Raw genomic sequence first — 19,099 nt, forward strand, 5'->3', positions numbered from 1 at the left:
ACTTTGAAATGTGCTTTCCACCAACCTCTGTCACTAAAGCTCAGTCACTTGAATATTTTGCAGAGGGAGAACATGAGACATGTCTGAACAAGGTGCAAAGACCTTTGAAGGCTTTAGCACATCACTGGATGGGGCCCTAAGCTGCAGAAAGAAGTTAATGCCCCCACGAGCCTTAATAAGCCCTGGACTGTCACTGACGCAGCAGATTCTTCATATCTTAAGTCATCTAACTTTTTGTGCCTTGTCAAGATGACTAAGTATTTGATGATGTGAGTCAAGCAGTATTCACTTGTTTAGAACACAACTGCTCTCACAAGTGTTAACATTTTGAGATTTCTCACTAATCAACTTGTTTAGTAATTTATTTTCTGAGGATGATTCCATTCAACCTCATCCTTTCATTCTCAGTGAAGTATAATTATTACCCAATTTCTCATGTAGGTTGTAGAAGGACAAAGGGATCAAATTACTGGCTCATGGCCAAAGAGGAAGTCAGTGACTCAGCAGAGATTAAACTAGTTATGAGTGCACCACTTTGTTCAAATGTCTCTTTAAGTTTTGATTTCTTTACATAGAAACAAAAAACAAAAAACCCCAAACAGTTCTTCGAAGAGCTCCATAAAGCATATATTAGTAAGGCCAATGGGCTTAAATCATTACTCAAAGGTCGAACTGTTCAGAATCTGACCCAAAGTCTTATGCTGAAAGACAGTAAGGCACGGTGCAGCTTTACATGGGCAAAGGCATGATTCATATCCTCTGAGTTGAAAAGTAAAGAGAAAACTAAATACAGAAGTTGGGCAACAAGATCTCTAACACTTGAAGTAGACCAAGAGTAATTAGAACAGGATAAGGAAGCATAATTCCTATATAATATTAATTCCTATATAATGTAGTGAATCAAAATGTAATCCGGTAGCACATGAGCTGCTTTGTGTTGATGTGTAATGCCCAGTGGCTGAGGTGAGCTCGGAGGCAGTCCAGAGCAGTAGTCAAATGTGCACAGGTGGTTGGGTAGCTAGGAGATCAATTGGTAGCAGAGGCAGTCCAGAGCATAGGTCAGAGTTCTCACAGTGGTCAATCCAAGGGGCTGGGTCAATGGGTTAGGGAGGCAAGGTTGAGCAGGGCAGCAAGATGGTCTAGCCAGCAACCAGCAGGCAATAGTTTGTTGCCCAGACAGTTTCCTCTTCTCGTTGGGGTCTTTATATAATCCAGATGCCCAATGAGAATTGCTGGACAAACAATAATTAGGTGCCTGGGATGTTGCTGCTGTGGAAGTGGAAGCCTTTAGCACTAAGACTGTTGGTCAGGGACAATCATTCAGTGTCCCACAGAGGCTGAGGATGTCATCTAGGGACCTAGGTTCAATACTAGGGTGGTGATATGCTGTGCTTTGTTATGACAGTCTTGTAACTAGGTGAGATAAAAGGAATGGAATAACAGGAAAATGAACTGTCGTGACAATAATACAATGAGGGAAGAGAGTCAGAATTATAGTAATCATGTTCTTTTTTCTAGCACATATACAGAATTTGTCATTGTATGAGTTGGATGCTTCTGGCGGGATTACCTTAACAGTGCAAACAATGTGTGTTTGTTAAGTTCCCATGTCTGATGAGAAAAACAAGACCAAGTTTTATAATGATTTTAGATCCTCACTCCCATTTTGGCTGCTTTACACCTGGTAATAGGGGCAGAGTGGCATAAAGGGACTTGTAACAGGGCTTAGCCGCCCAGGCACCCTCCTGCAACTGACCGCAGCAAGACAGGCAAATCCTGCCTCCGTTTACAAGACATTCCCCAGGACCAACTGAGTTGCCCATTTCCTCCACTACAGATCAGAGATATGATCACCTCCCTACCCCACCTAGGAAAAGAATGTTGTTTCTCTGAATCCAAGTCAAGCCCTGCTTCCAGGCATAATGCATTATGCATAATGCAGATCTCTAAGTCAGACAATTCTCAACCTCTACCCTCCCACCCCCAAGTATGACAGGTTAAAATGCAGAAGTTCATCATTCCCACTCCAGGGTCATCATCTCCAGGCCAGTGACCGTTAATAACTCAATAACTCCTCAGTTCCTCAGTTCCTGTGCCCCTCTTCCAGGGCCTCCACACTTCTGGTGATTTCTCACTGTTTCTTGCAGCTCATCTCCCTCAGCTCTGAGCTTCTGTGAGAGGCTCCCCATAGTGTTCCACTCCTAAGTCCCCTTCTCTTGTGAGTCCAACTGCTGCTGAGCTGCTTTTCCTCCTTTCCCTAGGAGCCTGTGTATGAACCTCCTTCTTGGCAGGGTTCCCCAGCTCTGGCCAGTTCTCTCCTGCAGCACTCATCAGTTCTCTCTGTGCCAGCTCACTTCACCATCAGCTTTCACATACTGCTCTCTTGGATCTCAAAGAACTCTGACCAGCTGCCTGCTACTCCTTTCTGCTCCCCTTCTCAAATGCTGCCTGGATCTTTATAGTGGCCAGGACCCCTCAATCAGGCCCACTGGAAGGTAACTAACCAATCACATGTGAACGGGACCCATTCCTTCTTAAAGAGACCAGTCAGCCTGTGACAGGGCTGGAAAAGCTTTGGATCTGGCCAGGGAGGATGTAGTGGTCCCTCTGTCTCAGGTTTGGAGGCAGGCCACTCTAACCTGCTGCATCAGGCAATCAGCAACAGTTAGTTAGTGGTCCCAAGCCCAGACTGCCTGGCTAGGGCGGACAGTAGTCACAGTCTAGGCTTCTGGGTGGACAGAGCAATAAGTAGTCTTTAGTCTAGCCTCCTGGCTAAGGAAGACAGGTAAGTGGCAGACAGTAGTCCCAGCATCTCTTCGCCACGCTCAGTTTCCTCCTCCAGGGGCAGCAGGGTGCTGCACAGCTCAGGGTCTGGTCCGGAATTCTGCAGTGGGCTAGAGACATCTGCCTCCTTCACTGACTTCGGCCCAACCGAGCTGAAGGGCCCACCTCTTATACTTCCTGTCCCTCCCCTCTGCTCCCAGTGTGGGGTGAAACTGGCTTGGCTCCACCCAGGGAGAATGTAGTGGTCCCTCCGTCTCAGGCTTGGAGGGAGGCGACTCTACCGCCCTACAGAGGATTTCCCCAGAACAGGCACAGGAAAAGGCAGCCATGGAGTTGCCTCCCAAAGACCCCCTTGCAAGCCCTTGCTGGCATAAGGAGCATGTCAGTGGCAGGACTGCAGCATGTAGCATTGCAATCCATAGGCAGCCAGGTAGAAGCTGCCATAATGTACAGGTACCCGAGACTGTGTCAATGATTCCAGGAGTGCAGAACAGCTTGGGATTAGGGGTAGGGGTGCAAAGTGGTCCTTTGGAGAGACAGCACACACTCTCTCCATCTATGTATAGACCTTTATTCTGCACTGGCCTTTCTAGGGTTAATTATTTAAACTAGCACTGAATATAGATATATATGTCAAATTGTTTTGCCATGGGAAAGAAACTAGCCATGTTGGATTCTACAGACAAAAGTTGCTGGATAGCACTAGAGCCTGGGAATGCCAACAAACATTGCACACAGAGACAACTGTGTAATGTGTAATGTTAAAAAAAAATGATGTTAGCTGTAATGAAGGGAATTAGGCATTCCTGATCTTATCAAAAAAGCTAATAGGTATAAAAGCATTCAGGCCACCATCCAAGGTAGTGGTTGATGTTACTCAAATTCAGTGTCATAACTTGCATGAATAGTCTGGTCTTTTACATTGTTTGCAAGAGAAGATGATCAAATGGGAACTCTTTAAACACCCTTTTCTCACAACATTAGAATCATATTATCCAACCTTTGGACCTGCCATGAGAAGTTGGATAAATATCTTCCTGTCCTAATTTTGCTTTGTGAACTAATCTCCCTCTTGCCCCCAGCATCACCTTCACTTCAGTACTTGAGATGTGCACGTCTTTTCTGCATGGGATAGTTTGATAAGGAACTGTACATGGTGTAGCTAACAGCTGGAGGTGTTATTATTTTTTACTTATACAGTACCATAACAGTGCTCTACATTGGGTATTTCACATGGTTTATAATCTCTGCCTTAATTTATTAGACATTTGTTGAGATCCTCTGGGAGTCTAAGGGCTTGTCTACACATGAAAATTAATTTGGAATAAGGTAGGTTATGAATTTAAAGGATATTACCTATTCCTGATTAATTCCATGTGTGAATGCTCATATTTTGGAATAAGAGCCTCCACACACTGAATTAATCAGGAATAGCCATTCTGGTATAATTTCTCATATCGACAAACCCTAAGGCAGTTACTACCAATTTAGCCTTAAATGTCTCTTACACAGTGATCTGTTAAGCTCAGACAATGTGAGCAGTACCTGTGTGAGCCTGCGTGACCTTAACGAAGGAGCAAAAGAGAAAAACTGAAATGTCAGCTACTGCTGCATTGGCTGGCCCAGTGCATCAGCTACTTTTACAGTAACTGTCACCTAATGGAAAACTGAACATTCTTATTTTAGCAAACTGTAATTCACTGACTGAACTCACATAGGCCCATTGTGCATGGATCAACATAAATGCTTCAGGGTAGCAGCTGGCTCAGATACTTGTTAGCTGTGCCACCCTCCAGCAACATGCTTTAGTGCGTGTCTTTAGCCTTATCATATACAAAGCTGCAGGATTGCTTAGTCATTCTTGATAGAATGTTAAAGCAGGATGGTGGATTCTAAAGCAACCACCACACCTTACATGAACAAAGTTTACTTTATGTTGCCTTAGCACAGAGGGCTTAACTTGAGGCCCTTTCCAGCCATACATTTCTATGGTTCTCCCTTAAACTGGAAGAATATCTATAGCTATGTAGTTTTATTATGTGTCATGATAACAGAGATTTGCTGAAGGGATATTGCTCCTGCATTCGAAAAAGCTGTAACGTTCTAAACATTCTTAGCCCAGTGGCTCTTTGGAGAACCTGGACAGGTCTGGCTGAAGAGGCAGATAGATAAATTAATAATACATTGCACTAGGTGCCAAGATACCATAGTATGATGATGGGTGCATTGACAATACCCACTGACGTGTTAACTGTTATTTTATTGGCCAGCACAGTCTCAGCCAGTCAGAATGCAGGGATGTTGCACACTTACTGATGTATAGCATTTATATGATCTCTTGCACTCCGAGTTGTTCTGGGGCTCTGACTTGCATGTGAAGAAAGAAAAATTCCTAATCTCTCAAAAGAAGCAAAAAGGGCTGCAGAGTATTTTATCACTTTACTTTGGGGTATTCCCCTTCATTGTGCTGTCATCACAGTTCTGCGGATACAAACCCAGTTCTTTCAATTCACCAGCGTGGGCTCACATCCATCTACTGCACTGTATGGGAAAGGTGAACTTGTGCTCTGCTCTGTTCCAACAGCATATGATCAAAAGATGGAATATTGGTTCACATACAATATGATGAGACTTATTTCTTGACTCACATGTCCAGTATATTCAGATCATAGTTGCAATATGGCCCAAACCTGTTTTTGACACAACCCTTTTCTTAGGGTACACTCCCAAAAAAAAAAAAGGCTTGTTTGTAACTTTGGTTAGACCACTCACGTTGGCTAACTTGGGTTAAAATAGGAGTGAAGACACAGCAACTTGGCTTTTAACTCAGGTTACCAGCTCAAATTTAAGCCTATCGAGTTGAACCTGAACTACTACCCAGAATTAAAAGTTGAGTTGCCTTGTCTTCACTGATATTTTAACCCACGTTAGCTAACCCAAGTTAGGAACACACCTTATTTGCAGCAAACATACCCTCTGAGAGAGCCTGCACCAAGCTACAGTTATCAATTCCACTCTGCCCTCTCGTGTTTAATATTGGTAATGATTTAGTAGAACAAACCTGCTAAGGGAAGAAAAGATCACATGCACATAGCACAAGTAATATTCTGTCAGAAATAACATGAGGATCAAACTCTGCACTACTACAAAACAAAAAAATATAATTGAACCACTGAACTTAGAACAATGCTAAAATGAACATGCAACCACATGGGGAATGGAGAAAATACGTTTTTACTAGTGAAAGCAGTGTATGCTGCTCTCAATAGCAAGGGATTTATGCATCCAACTGCTGTTAACTTAAATTGAGAAAAATCTGCTCTTCGGTTTGGTATCAAGTTAATAAAAACAGCATGCTGTTTATATCTGAGTAGAGGCACTGTAGCTATGGACATTGGCAAACTGGACTAGCACTACACAAAAGGATAAATGGACACAAATCAGACATAAAAAATAATAACATCCATAAACCAGTCGGAGAACACTTCAATCTCCCAGGGCACTCTATTGCTGACCTGAAAGTTGCTGTACTTCTCCAAAAAAACTTCAAAAATAGACTTGAAAGAGAAACTGCTGAGTTAGAAATTATCCGCAAACTTGACACATTCAAATTGGGTTTAAACAGGGGTTTGGAATGGCTATCTCATTACAAAAAGTAATTTGCTCTGATCACCCATTCTCACCTCCTACTCAATGGTTGTCATTAAGCCTCAAGTACCCGGCTTTTATCCACCTATCCCATTGTTATCTATGCCTTTGGATATGCATATGTTACCTCCTATATATGTTTCCTATTTGCTGTATCATTTCTACCAACTGCATCTGAGGAAGTGAGCTGAAGCTCACGAAAGCTTATGCCTGCTGAAATTAAATTTGTTAGTCTTTAAAGTGCTACAGAATTCTCATTGTTATGGCTCACAAGGTATTTTCATCATGTGCCCAAGTTCACAAGCAGTTTGCTTTTTGAAAACCGAATCAGTGACATTTTCATATGCAGTCTAAAGATGGTAGCGCTTGGTTTGATTTTTGTTTTAGAAAGTTGGTAAAATTCTGCTAGGCCATTTTGAATTTATCTGAGCATGAGTCTGTTTGCTTTAAGAAATGTTTCTGATGCATTTTCTTGCAGTAGTTTTGACGTGATAAAATTTAGTTTAGAAATAACCACGCTATGGGTATTTGAAAAATGCCTATTGCATATGGACAGTATGTGATTTTTATACTAACTTGTGTAACAAGGCCCAAGCACCCATACAGCTGGAGAGCCATGTCTCAGAAAGAATGCAACCTCTCAAGATGGTTTTGTTTGGTGGGTCCATCTCTTCATTGCTCTTGACTTTCTCTGCACACCAGCGAATCATCTTCCCATTTTAATCTGCTCTTCCCCCAATTATGTATGTTTGAAGATGTGATCATGTTCAATTAAAATTTTACATGCCCTGTTGTGTAAACTTGCACTGGATCTGTCAGCACACTTTCACCCCACAGATCATTAACACTCAACGTTTTAGCCGTGGTAATGAAAGGAATAATTTGGGACCAAAATCTGGAGGTAAAAGCAGAGCTGTCTCAACATGCGTTCACAATTTCTCTTCCCACAAGTCCTTATGCCATCCCTACAAAGAGCAGCTTGACTTATTTGGAATTTACATTTAGAATTCAAGGAAAGAGAGTGTGTCACATGCTGCAAAACTCACCTGTTTCCTCAGGTGTATACCTGAGTACGTACATAAGTGCATGCACACAAGCTGTCATAAAAATGGAAATGTTTACATTACCCTGATAGAGCTATCGCTGCCAGAGGGCAAACTTTCTCCCCATTTCTATCTTGTTATACTGCAATCAGATAGGCTTACCCCCATAAGAGGATTCATTTTATGGTAACCGCTATGTACAAACATATGCAATCAATTCACTGGATAATATTTTTTATTTAAAAATAGCAAAATATAAAATTAACTTTATTGGCCTTCTGCTTTTAATTTCTCTTTTTTTCCCCTTTCTTCTCCCCACTCTTTCCTTCTTTATACTGTACCATTGCGCATCTTTTCATTCGTATTTTAAGCATCACGTTTCTCTTTTTCATATCATGTTTTAAATACTTCATCTATTTCTCCCTCCCCATTCATGTTCATCTCTCCTTTCTTTTCAGGAACTTTTCCTTTTTACAGTTGGCTTTCCTTTCCCATCAAATCCACAAATTCTCTTCATGCTCCACTCTGTTCCCTCTCCTCACTTTCACCCTCCTCAATGTTCTGTTTCCCACCCCCCTTTCTGAACAACACAGCTATCAAATATGACAACAATCCCACCTGAACTGGTGTAATGCAGCTCTAAGGTAGAGTCAAGGGCAAATCTGATTCTCCAGTTCAGAGCAGGGTGCGAGAACATTTCATTGGTTGTAGAACAATAAGTGTAAGATAATCGGTTATTGCACCATTGATTGATTGCTGTAGCACAGACATGGTCTGGAAAATGGGTTGGGAAGGGTTGTGCTATTCCTCATTCTTGGGGGGATCCCCTCAGTGATGACCCCATTCTGTAACAGTGGAGCAGCTGCCAGAAATGCACTCAACTGCCCCTTATGGGGAAGAGACAAAACAGAAACAGGAAGGCAAAATGGGAAGTGGCACAATTAAAGATCAACATTTTGTGGATGTGGGTGGAAACTTGGCAAACAGTAAAATTATGCAGCTATTTGCACCAATATGATCACTCATATTATATATGGAGTCCCCTTTCTATATGTAGTTTTTCCTCAGTGACAGAGATAAGTAAACACTTCTTGTTTAATCTAAGTACAATTCAATACCAATTATGCAGTCTGTTTTATTTAACTGTTTCCAATTAACTCGGGTGAAATTCAGACTCCGTTATAGTCATTATAATTTTCCCATTGACTTCAATGGGGCCAGCATTTTGCGCATGGTATATAAAGTGTCAGTAATACATATATATATATATATATATATATATATGGCCATCACTTCTGGACAGCATTTAACTAATCAGCATTTGATAAAACGACAGCTCTGCCCATTTTCAAGACTGTTCATATTAGGTGAGATCCTCAGCTGGTATAAACTGGCATAGCTCCACAGCAGTCAATAAAGCTATGCAGATTTACACTAGTTGAAGACCTGTCCACTATTTTTGAGCTTTTTCCAACAAGAAACAATATTTCACACATACCATGGAGAAGTATGAAATCAACATTATGATCAACAATACAAAAACCTAAAAAGAGTGCACGTACCTTAAGGGACCAGCCAAATGCCTGAAAAAGTGAAGGATGCAGTTACACTTCTGTGCGATGTGTACTTTATCCTGTATTATCCATTTTAATCAGGCTGGAAAACAATGCATTAGTCAACAATATCATTGGAAACCTAAGTCATTAATCCAATAGTATAGTTGTATATACTGTACCTTTGTCCTTTTTGGCCACACAGAATTAAAATCCCCCAATCTTCTCTCAATTCAGTATGATCTCCTTTAGTTCAAATAGTAACATACATTATTCTTCAAACCCAGTTCATTTAGTCTGGCTGGAGATAATAACTAGTGCCCTACCAATTTCATGGCTGTGAAAAACGCGTAATGGACTGTGAAATTGGCCCTTCCCCATGAAATCTGATCTTCCCCGTGCTGCTGGGAGTGAGCCAGCCTGGCCAGGACTACCAGTTAGGGGCCCTCAGCTGGGGCACTCCCAGCAGCAAGAGGGAAATCAGAAGCCGCCTCTGGCTGCAGGAATCAGCCCCGGAGCTTCCTGCAGCAGGGAGAGGTACTGGAAGTGTGTCTGATCTCCCCCACATGTTGGTCAGAGCACCCTAGCTGGGGCCCCTACTTGCTAGTCCCAGCCAGTCTGGGGTGCTTCCAGCAGCACAGAGGATATCAGACTCACCTCCCTGCTGCCTTCAGCTGGGCTCTGAAGGCTGCACAGGAGTGAGGGTGGCGATCTTGCCACCCCTCTACAATAGGTTTGTGACCCCCACCACAACCCCATTTTGGGTTGGAACCCCCATGGTTACAACACCATGAGATTTCAGACGAAAACATCTGAAATCGACCAATTTTCAAATCTTATTGTCGAGAAATTGACTAGAATGGACAGTGAATTTGCTAAGGCCTCATTTATAACCAAAGGATTCTAAATGTTTGTGGTAGAAGGCTTTGTGCCTTTTCTTTTACAGCTACAGAGCCAGATTGTAAAGTTAATTTGCTCTGAGTAGGGGGCAGTATGTAGCTGGGCCACCACAAGAGAAAAGCCAGGTGGAAATTGTTATTCCAAAAGTCACAAGTCCATCCCTGATCCCAGCCCTTGCTCAAGGGGCAAGTTATCTGCTAGTGGCCTATGGTAGGTAGCACATTACTTTTCCCTTCTGTGCCAGCTCAGTGTGCTCAGAGTCATGACTGGGGACAGAGATAAGGCTCCACCCATTCCTTGCCCACCCACTCTTCACCAACCTGCATAGGCAGGGAAATAGCAAGACCATGAAGGCTGCGCTCTCTCTTGCTCCCAAGGTGTGGACCTGTAGTGCTGGTGTAAACCATGCCTGCTTGGTGTGGTGCTCTGTCTCCCTCTGGTGGCCCCTAGACCATCTGGACTCTAGATTCTAGAATCTCTAGATTCTCTAGATTCTAGAGATTGATGAATATGTTGCAGCCTGCGCTAAGAACCGGCTAACTTCTAGCTCATGCAGTTGAGATTCATACCCTAAGCTTCAGAGGTCCCACGTTCAATCCCATCTGCTAATGATGGTAGCTTGGGCGGAAGACTTAAGGGGAGCTTTGCACTTTCTCATTTCTCTGTGCTTATTGGGGAAGTCACAATGCTCTCAGTGTCTGTGATTTCAGTACTGTTCTCATGGAGAAGCCAATGCTTAGAAACTCATAGATTTCAGTAGGAGATGTAACAGGCCCTGTGTAAGTTTTCTCTCGTGTCCTTAGAGATCCACCAGTTCCCCAGTAAACCAACACCTCAGTGTTATTATTATTTTTTGAAAATGTCTTTTTTTTTTTTTTGAGCGAATCTATTGCTTGCATGAAAGGTGCAAGGCTCAGAAGCCCAAAGATTCAAGTCCAAAATTAATCCACAGATCCAGTATTGCCTGGGCAGTGACAGTGTAATTGCCTTCTCACGTTGCATTACTAATATGCCTCAACTGTGATGCTTTGGGATGAAAGGGTAGTTCAGCATCTATGCTTGCTAAGTGCTTGGCCTCCTTGGTGATGCTGCCAATGACGGTGATGTATAGCATAGTGCTTTTTGTGACAGTCATTCTCCATTAGGAACTGAGCATACTCCTTTTGCATATGCTGGACCGCCAACTAGCCATCAGTTGGTTACAATGTCTGTCTCTACCAGCTTGGGCCAATCTCAGACAATAACATTTTCAATGGATTTCTCCCAAAATGGAAATCTTAATGATCACATTTAGTGTTTGATTAATCTTCAGTTTATGTCATAACGGATTCTATACATGATTTATACAATGTTTTGTATTAATTACAACTTGTTTCCTGCTTTCACATTTAGCAGATCTTTCAGGGAAACAATTTCAGCTTGATCAACACCATTTCACTCACTTGTAGAAAAGATGCCAGTAACTGAGTCTTCTTCACTTCCCCCCCCTTAAATTCAAAAGAAATTAGATGCAGACTCAACACAGAAATCAGAGCGTGCATGTCAACAGACGATAATACTGAGAAACAGTTCAAAATCCACCAGTGTGTTCACATCACTTGTCATTGGATACAACTTTAATGATGATGCAATTTACACAAGACAATGCATGAACTGTACTCCACGGATCACTAAAATCTTTACAAAAATAATTAAATAATTAATTGACACTACCCAGTAGAAAATAAGTATACTGTATACAGTTAGATTCTATGTTGTCAGTGACATTGTGAAAGGCAATACTATGTACAATACAATCCTTTTGTATGTACTTTTGCAAGGACAGTTATGGTCAACCCTAAGAATGTAGTATATGGTAAACTTTATTTATGCATTTTAGGACTCCACTGTCACTGACTTTAATAGGAGTTCTGCCTGAGTAAAAGACTGCAGAGTTTGTCCTTCTGTTACTTTGAAAGAAAACAGATTTTTGTTGTTGCAGTTTTACTCTCCTTGCAGAAATATACACATACCTATTTTCTGCGACCTGACTGGCCCGCCCCCTCTCCCACAACACACACACACACACACACATACACACACTCATGTGTTACTCAGTGTGTGAAGTTGTGCATACATAATATACCAATGAATATTTGTGTACACACATCTATCATACACCTTAACAGGTTTTTAATAGTTTAATAATAATTATCATCTAATAATTTTTGTGTTAAAGAAATTTAAAAATAGTATTGGCTGGTGCATAGAGAAAAAAAGATTTACTTTTTTGCATGTCTTTCTAGGGAAACAAATACTTATTTACACTCATAATTACAAAAATACGTGATTTAAAAATACTACTAAACCTATTTTCCTCCTCTAACTCTTAAAGCCTCAGTTACAAATAAGCCCATAACATTCTCCTTCTATTTCAATAAATTAGATTTAAATTAGCTCCTAATATCATCAGTTTCTAGACAGACCTATTTCTATAGCATAAAAGATCATTTAACACCTCACTTAATATCTTTGTCAATTTCTGATACTGAAAGATGGACCTTTTGCATTGCAGTCCTGTAGGTGGATGATAATTTATCAATGACAGTATAGTAGAAAATACAGAGACCGGACAAAAGCATGCAGCAGTCACATCATGATCCCAGTGATGGCATAACTTCTGTTGCCTGTGGTAGGGAAAACAGTTTAGCCCTGGCTCTGCAGCCATTATACATTTTCACTTTAGCAGTTTCTGACTTTATTATGTAGCGAGAATGAGTAAATTTGAACTTTATTATCCAGATCTAGCAGACAGTCTAGTATTAATGGCAACACTTAACTCCGCTTTAAGATTATGCCCATACTGAAGAACTTTGTTGAACTGGGGCCTCAATGCTTTTAGCAACATTTGCCATTACTTAAAAATCCAACTGTGGCATCTCAGTGCAGTAGGGGATAAATTGCCACCGTCAGTAAAATAGAAAATAGACTACTTTGAAGTACAGAGGGGCCAAATCCTCCAGAAGTCTTTTGTTTGAAAGCACCAACCACATTTTTGGCACTGCATATAATAATTAATGGCACAGCTTTCACTTCTGGATTTGCCCTGCAGTTTTTCTGCAGTTTAGATTTTAATTTTTAATACATTGCTAATATTTCTTATACATTCAAAATGAAGACAGGTGAAATTTATAATCCAGATAGCTCTGCCATCCCCTCTTTCAGGCATACTGGATATTATAAATTACTAAATTCAATTTACAAAACAAAACTGGCAAGAAATTCTGTTAGAAAAGAAATGAAAAAGTAGGACATGATTGGCTCCTATTGTCTTACAATACAATTTAATCTGAGGTTGAATTTACAGTTAAAATTGAATGGGTGTTCCAATTACTTGGTATAAAATATAGAACTAACAAGGGGTTTAAAAACAAAGAAAATTTAAACCACAATCATAAATTAACCACATAGGAACATTTGAGTTTCATATAAAACTGACTTCACAATAAGAATAAATTATGTTTTCTCTGTATGTTAACTGTTTTAATTAATGTATAAGTAAACAATGAAAAATATGATTAACGTGCTACTATATACTTCCTACTAACATCCGCCACATTACAAATTTTTATATTTTTGGTAATAAAATTATCGCTTTAAATTTGTACAATCTTTTCTTACTGAAATGTGTGTTCCCTTGTAATTATTGCATTCCACCCTGAAAGTATTTGTATTTAATGAACCTATTTGTTTAAGCAGTATGTATAACAATTATGAAATGGGAAACAAATAAGTAAAAATTCTTAAATATTTACAAGGCAATGCATAATATAATTTGCATTATATGATATGTGTCCCCATTCACATCAATAGAAAGATGCTGCCATTTATTCCCCACAACTCAACATCTTATCAATCGGTCACTGGTGAATGAATCACGGTTTTAGTGTAATTCTAATTCTCTGTGACAATATCTTCATGCTAGTCTTTTACCTTATCATATATGATGTGAATCTTTCATCCAAGTTATCTGGCATTGCATACATGTATTTTTATTTCCTTGAGATCTTCTGAGGGCAGTACTGTAAACAGGGCCACACTTTCGAGTAAGCACCACTGGTTTATCTACAGTCTTGCACTTTACTTCTCCTAAAACTCATTGCAGCACTTTTCCTATTTCAGGGATATGTACTTTTCTCTTTGACCAGCTTCAATGCATTTCTTTACATTAATCATTGGGCCTTGATCCTGCAAACACAATCGCACGTGCATAACTTTATATGCATAGTCCTGTTGAACTCAAGAGACTACTCACGTGCATAGAGTTACTCTGTGTTGCAGAATTCGGTCCTCGGGGCCCAATATACCAGTCCTCACGAAAGCAAAACTGCCTCTGAAGTTAGTGAGGGTATTGCTAGACCTTGGACTGCAGGATCAGGCTATTAATTAATCTTGTTTTCAAGATGACTTTAAAGGTGTTCCTATTCAGCAGTTTTAATTCTTAACTTCTTTTTTCCTATGCCAAATGCCATGTTAAAAACTCAATTTAGGGCACTTTTTTATACCTTTTTGTAGATACCCAAAGAGCCCACTTCCCTCTGTGATTGGCTGGAACTTGGACTCAGACCTGACCACACGCAGGATGACATCAGATCATATGACTCATGTCTGACCACAGTCAGGACCACAGTTCGTACACTGGCAATCTCTAGGTTTGATTATTGCAACTCATATCTAGAATCATAGACAATTAGGGTTGGGTGGGACCTCAGGAAGTCATCTAGTCCAACCCCCTGCTCAAAGCAGGACCAGCCTCAATGAAATCATCCCAGCCAGGGCTTTGTCAAAGCAGGCTTTAAAAACCTCTAAGGATGGAGATTTCACCACCTCCTTAGGTAACCCATTCCAGTGCTTCACCACCCTCCTAGTGAAAAACTTTTTCCTAATATCAACCTAAACCCTCCCCCCACCCCAACTGCAATTTGAGACCCTTGCTCCTAGTTCTGTCATTTACTACCACTGAGAACAGCCTAGGTCCATCCTCCCTGGAATCCCCTTTCAGGTAGTTAAAGGCTGCTATCAAATCCCCTCTCATATCCCCCCTGATAGAACTCAGACTGCTGCAAAACACAGCAGCCCATTTGTTTAGGAAAACAGATTGCTGTGACACACCACTCAGAGCTTCTCTCTCTGCATTAGTTCCCCATTGAATCAGGTGTCCATTCAAGGCCTCAACTTGATATGCAAAGCGTTCTGTCTGAGAACTGGTCCTACTACCTGAGACCATGACTGCCGTTGGTATCTGTGTTCTGCCCTAACAATGAAACTTAGCTAATTGAGGGAGGCGTGTGAATTGCTGGAAAGAGAAGTTTCATGGGAACTGGATGTAGACTATTGAGCTCAATTCAAGAAGAGATAATACAACGATTGGCCTCATCATGACAAGAATTAAAAGGAAAGCTTACCTCTTTAACTTAGGGCTGGTCTACTCTGGTGGCCGCGGTCGAGAGGAGATTCTCAAGCTCTATAACGTAGCTTGCATATCTCCCGTCGATGTACTTACATTGACATACCCCGACGCCCTCCCGTCAACGCTGCCTTCCACCTTTTGGAGAGGTGGACTAATTGAGTCGACCAGAGAGTGCTCTCTCATCAACTGAATGGGTCTACACAGATCCACTCAATCGATGCCACTGCACTGATGCCTGCCACTGTGGCAGTGTAGACATACTCTTAGTTTTCCCACAGTAAGTTCTTCTCACACACAGGCCCATAACATACACTCTCAGCCATCCAAAGAGAAATAAGCAGGCAAACAAAAGCTGTCAACAAATCAAACTATTTCATTTCCAGACTGAGAAGAAAAATAATTTCTATTTTTAAATTCTCAGGAGCCACGCAATACATAGAGAGATAGAAGTTACTGGTTACTTTAATTACTTTTTTTTACTTCTATAGTACTAAAGCAAATTCAAATTCTGAAGTGTTAACAATCTGTATTTTATTCAGATGGAAGATAGCCTGTATTATTCTTCATAATTTTATCCTGTTCTGTATATCCTAAACCATGGTCTTTAAAATCCTTTTTAGGGATATATGTTTCCAATTTCAACCTAGCTGTTACTATTAAATATTTTGGGATTACAAATACCGTACAGGACCATGATAGAAAATTGTTCCACAACATGTAATGTACAAACCATTTTTCACAGTTCTAATGAATTTTATATAAAAATGTCACAATTTAAGCAATAATAGATACTTGATGTAATCAAGATTAAATTAAGTTCAGCCTTACACTTTCACATGCTAAGAGTCAAATCCAGGTTCAGCGTGCAGTTGCCCCATAAACAGGTGTAGATATACACACTGCAAAAGCAGCACTGAGGTGCACCCCTATGCTGGTAACAACTGCCCCAGTACACCCATCCATGTACTGGTTATTCTGGCCTGAAGCACAAATAATCTGAGTAAGGGTGGGGGTGTATGTAGGAGCCATAGCTGTACTGGGGACATGTGTACAATGTCCTTTGATCCAGGCCCCAGAACACTTCTTGTGGATTTGTGGTGGGCAGGGTATGTGGAGGCAGACTAAGGGTTGAGTAAGTGTTCCATCTTCTGGGCATGGATTATTTTGTCAGGCACCTATGTGCTGCACTCTGCCAGAATTCGGCCCAGTGGCCCAAATCCTGTTTACCTTATATAAAATGTACTCAAAACTGTGTGAGCAAGATGAACAGAATTTGGCCTCAAATGGTTAACCCTTCAAATAGTATATAGTAGTTCCAGTACACCTAGCCCATAATTCATAAATAACTTTCCATTTGAAAAATGAAAGCAGATCCTTGTGTATTTACAGGTGGGTATCTGCTCATGAGAGAACTTTGCAACAACTCACTACATTTTATTATACATCCAGTTTTGGAATTGATATTCTAAAAGAAAAAAAGAGAGCGAAAGTGTGTTTTTTGTGGCACAATTTTCTCCCAAATACAATTTGAGGTCAAAATGATGATTTCTTTGTATTTTTAATTATTTACCATCTAGGTACTATGATGATGAAATACCTAACAGACCTCTCCTGTGAGTGTATAGATGTATATGTATTATATGCATTGGCACGGCTGCTGAGGACCGACCTTTAACAAAAGGATAACTTTAGAAAGAATTATTGTAGGAGACAAAAAGATTTTACAAAGGGCCACTTAAATGGTTTTGTGTGGAATGTGTGTTTAGGATCTTATATGAGAAGAGTGAAATATTCAGATAAAGTTACTGCTGATTGAAGAGGTAAAGAACAGCATTTTTATATTCAAATGAAATTACTGTATATTCAGTTACTCAATTTTACATCATGTAGGATTAAATCACTATAGATCTGAGTTATTATTCATTTACATTATATAATGTAAAGTGTAAATGTAATTGTATTTAAATTAGACATACTAAATGATATACAATACAATGGTGGTAACACTACTGTAATAAGACTTCTGACTGACTGTAACTCAGTGTAATGCAGTATATCCTAATAATGTACAATCCTCAAAAATAGAATGTGGGGACTAGGAATTACTTAAGATGTAGTCATGATCTTTAACTATATTAGACCAAATGGAAAACCGGACTGTGCAAAACTCAGTTTAATCCGAGTGGACTGGGTGAGTCACTTTGATGTAACTCAGATTTCTGACACAATATCATGTTAATTGCCAATGCTTAATATATAACTGTACTTGCCAAAGAATGCTCAGGTTATGAGAGTGCTGCAAATGCTTGGCCAAAGAGTGCCTGCATTTGCAGATAGCTTGAAAGGATTCCCTTTGTGATTGGGGGTACAGCACTCAGGTGACCAGTAAACATTCCTTTCTGGGTGACTTTGCCTTCTAATAGACACTGCCCCCTTGAGGTGTTAATTGTATTCAGAGAAAATTGCACATGAAGGTTGTATGAATCTGTACAACAGTCTTCCAGTTTTGAGTGAGTTCTTACCTAATCATTTTAGTTAATTGAATTGCTTGTTTCCTCCCAGCTGAAGGGTGTATACATCTTTATTAATAATAGGATCTGTAGGTGTAAATTCTAGGCACGTTGCAGAGAAATTTGGGTGTGCATGTCCCATTGGCAATGAAAATTAGCAGCAGTTGCATGCTTAATTCCCCAGGCACAGTGCTGAAACTAAGAAAGCAATTCTTAGAGGATAATTTGCAGAGACTAAGGATGAAATCCTGACCTCATTGAAGTCAATGGCAATACTTCCATTGACTTTAAGGCCAAGATTTTATCCAAAGTCTTTGGCAAAATGCAATAAAAAGTCACATTATAAAAAGAGCTGTGATCAAGTCAGCCCATGGAGCTATTACTTAGTCCCTGCCTTGAGTGCAGGGGACTGGACTTCATGACTTGTTGAGGTCCCTTCCAGTCCTACACTTCTATGATTCTATGATATACAATGGTAAAGCCAGGAAAAGCTTAATTTTGGGGCTACTGTGTCTGTGCTTGGTAACGGAGGCATCAAAACATCCCATCATTAATAGTCCGGAAAACCTATTCCATGTCAATCCAGAGTTTTACATTATGACTCACTATTTCCCACGCATATCTGCACTTTGGGCCGAATCCTGCAGCCTTTACTCAGTCCTTATTCCTTAATCCAATAAGAATTTGTTGGACTGAGTAGAAAAGATTATTTTTGTATCCGCTCTGCTTTTGACACCAGTTTCTTGGGGTTTTCCCTATGGTGGCTGCCCCTGGAACTGTCTATGGGGGGTTTCTTTTACAGCACAGAAGATAGTCAGTCCTGGGGTATATTAACTTCTAGTGTGTTCCTCTGCAAGTGGGGAGCAGTAGAAGCAGGACTATTGATGGGCCTGCCCCTTCCACCTCTGCTGTCCTTGTACCCTGCAGAGTCCCTGTGGAGTGGTTTCCACTGAGTATGTAATAGAGGTGGAATCTTCCCTTCTGCATGTGTAGGCTCCCTTGTGTGTGTGGAGGGAAATGGAGAAGCCTGGTGCCCTGACAAGTCCCTCAGGACTGACCCATAAAGGACAGATACGCTTTGGATTTTTGCAGTTTGGCTCTTGAAATCCCTGTCACAGCCCTACCTATAAAAATTAAATGTCTGCATTGTAAATCACAGAAACTCCTTTCTAATTTCTAATAGAGAAAGTTTTGAAGACTTTTTTGTGGACA

This window comes from Emydura macquarii, unplaced genomic scaffold (assembly GCF_026122565.2).
Source record: "Emydura macquarii macquarii isolate MOO-44397 ecotype Brisbane River unplaced genomic scaffold, CSIRO-AGI_Emac_v2 contig_2680, whole genome shotgun sequence".
Lineage (NCBI taxonomy): Eukaryota > Metazoa > Chordata > Testudines > Chelidae > Emydura > Emydura macquarii.